This window comes from Mus caroli, chromosome 6, assembly GCF_900094665.2.
Source record: "Mus caroli chromosome 6, CAROLI_EIJ_v1.1, whole genome shotgun sequence".
Lineage (NCBI taxonomy): Eukaryota > Metazoa > Chordata > Mammalia > Rodentia > Muridae > Mus > Mus caroli.
This window is the reverse complement of record NC_034575.1, coordinates 111,719,416-111,722,575: the sequence shown is the minus strand read 5'-3', so window position 1 is coordinate 111,722,575 and position 3,160 is coordinate 111,719,416. Positions and strand designations below refer to the sequence as shown.

At 36.7% G+C, this 3,160-nt stretch overlaps 1 non-coding gene across 1 annotated transcript; it reads left to right on the top strand.

Moving 5' to 3' along the window:
* The first annotated feature begins 2,696 nt into the window (after positions 1 to 2,696).
* Positions 2,697 to 2,832, top strand: LOC115031373. The gene has a single exon (XR_003837014.1). It is a non-coding gene; the product is annotated as a small nucleolar RNA SNORA46 (small nucleolar RNA).
* Positions 2,833 to 3,160: the final 328 nt, after the last annotated feature.

Sequence of the window (3,160 nt, the reverse complement as noted above, 5' to 3'; positions counted from 1 at the left end):
GTCCCTTAAGTTGGGGTGGTTATGGATGATTTGGTTATTGTATAAATGATAGACATGTTGTCATTTTAGGAGATGATTTACAAATAATTATGGTCTTGGACAGGGAAAAATGAAATAAAGAGCTTAGACTCAGTGATTTCTATTTTTCCTTTCCTTTTCTCTTTCCTTTTCTCTTTCTTAGATAGGGTAGGGAGTTGAGAAGGAAAAAGGGAGATATAGAAATATTATAAGAAATTAGATATATAGGATTAGATTATTGAATCTACTCTTAAATAAAAGCATTTTATAATCACAATCTTACATTGGTAAAGATCTTTATATTTTGATGCAAAATTGAGGTTATATTTTGTTACATTGGTACAGAATTTTGTATACTGACACAGGTTTAAGGTTTTCATTGGTATATATCTTTGTATATTGAGAAAGGTTAAAATTATTTTTGTTACAACAATAATGGACTAAACCTCTGAAATTATAAGCAGCCCCTCAATTAAATATTTTCTTTTATTAGAGTTGCTTTGGTCCTGATGTCTCTTCACAACCATTAGAACAGTAACTAAGACAAAGTGTCTTCATTAATAAAGTTTTCCCATCACAATTCAGTGGGTAGCCAAGGGCAAAGACAATATTCTGTAATATTTGGATGGCCCATAGACACCACTGACTACCACCACCAACAACAAAAAAGGCAACTCATATAAGGCACTGAGATTTTTATTTGAAAACCTACAGTGTCTAGAAGACACCATAGATGTCCCTCTGTGATAGAGTAACTCTATTTAAACTCAACTTATATATTTATATCTATTTATATTAGGAAGATTCTACAGTAGTGGGTTCTAACATGGCTTTTTCAAAGATCGTTAATATTAGTTATCCATCCTCATAATCCCTCTTCTATACTTTCCTCCCATTCCCCACCCCTCCTCATCTTTCCTATTCCATTATTCCTCTTTCTTGTTTATACCTCTGCCTCCCCCGCATGCTCCTGAGTAGGTTGTTTTTAGATGCATGTAAGCACTCTATTTTAAACACACATGCTGGTTAGGTTAGTAGTTTTTTTTGCTCGTTTCTTTGTTTTGTCAACTTGAGATAATCTAGGATCATATGGAAAAAGGGAACCTCAGTTGAGAAAACGCCTCCATAAGACCGACCTGTGAACAAGTCTGTAAGGTGTTTCATTGATTTTTATTGATGTGGGAGGTCCCAGCCCACTGAAGCTGGTGCTACTTTGGGAAGGTGGTCCTGAGTTGTACAAGAAAGTAAACTGAGTAACTTGAGTGAGCCATGAAGAGCAAGCCAGTAAATAGCATGCCTCTTCCTCCCCAAGTTCATTTTAGCCACTATTTTTACCACAACAATAGAAACAGAATAAGGTGGAAACTGGTACTAAGTTGATGGGAAATTCCTATGATGCACCTGGCCAGGTTTTCCTTTTAATTTAATTAAAATATAATTATATCATTTCCCTGCCTTCTTCTCCTTCTTCCAACCACACACATCCCCTCATTTTCACTTTCAAATCCTGGAATTTTCTCCTTTATTATTGGTGTGTATGCGTGTGTGTGTGTGTGTGTGTGTGTGTGTGTGTGTGTGNGAGAGAGAGAGAGAGAGAGAGAGAGAGAGAGAGAGAGAGAGAGAGAAAGAGAATAAATATAAAAATGCAATCTACTGATCTACTGATTCTGTTTTGTGTTGATTGTGTATATATTTTTAGGACTGGCCACCTAGGATTTGATAACTATCCAGAGGAAATTATCTATGGAGAAGATTAACTCTCCCAGTCTCAGGGTTTTTTTTTAATAGTCCATAGGTCTTTATCCAATAATGGGGCCCCATGTGGGCTCCCCATCCTTGTTGCCCCGTTAAATGCTATTGTCAGTGTTCAGCTCTTGTTTTAGCAGCCAATTGTTGAGATTTCATGGATGTAACATGCTTGTCATATATAGAAAACACAAGCTTACAGTAGACTTCCTAATCTTCTAGCTCTTAAAAATCTTTTCATCCCCTCTCTTGTACAATGTTCCCTGAGCCATACATGCAAGACTTGTGTTATAGATGTATCTATTGTGCCTGGGCTCTATGTGACCCATTGTTATCTGCATTATGACCTGTTGTGGTCTTGTAGAATGGTCTCTGTTTTCTGTAAATAGATTCTTTAATGACTGGGGAAAGCAACACTTATCTGTAGGAATAGGGATGAGTTTTCAAGATGCAGTTAGGAATTATGCTGGTTTAGGGAAAATGTCAGTATTACATTCTCCTCTAAGAACCATGACCCCACTAGCCATGGCTGGTTGGCTGGATTTCCAGTCTTTGGGAGGATTTCCTTCCTGCTGAGCAGGACTTAAGTTCAAATAAACAGCTATAGGTAATCAACAAAATATATCCCCTTATTGAACCATTAGGGATAGCTTGTTAGGCTGGTCACATTTATGGTTTGTAAAAGTCACAGCTGAGTATGGCTACTGATTGTGTTCCTCCTTTAACAGCTTGCTTAGCACTTTCCAGTATTGTGAAAGCCAGTCCTCAGAGAGAAGGCTTTCAGGTCAAATCTAGATTGAATTCTCTGAGTCCTATATTCAAAGCCTTTGGTGTTTCCAGCAATATGAACTCACCTTCAACTTTTGAGAGGCAACCAAGGGCAAGAGCAACAGCCAATAGTGTTTGGAAGTCTTCTAAATTCCCATGGCTATAGCACTATATTTAAACCTATGGATGGGAAATTTCCCCACTCTTGATTACGCTGTAGTGCAAAAAGAATTCCTGGCTCCTTGTTGCAGAGCTGATTCATGCCATTTTGTTGTTACTTTATGGAGTTAAGGAACATGATTGTAAAAAATATTCCCATGACTGACAATTTGAAAGGTTTCTGATACCAACTAGGATTTTTTGGAGGATATATATATATATATATATATATATATATATAAATGTGTGTGTGTATTGCAATCTACTGATTCTATTTTGTGTTGATTGTGTATATATTTTTAGAACTGGCCACCTGGGATTTGATAACTACCTAGAGGAAATTATCTATGCAGAAGGGTAATTCTCCCAGTCTGAGGGTTTTTAATAGCCCAGGACCTTTTTTTGATTCCAGATAAACTTTGGGAGAATTTGTTCTCTTTCTTTTCTTTTTTCTTTTTTTAAATCCCAT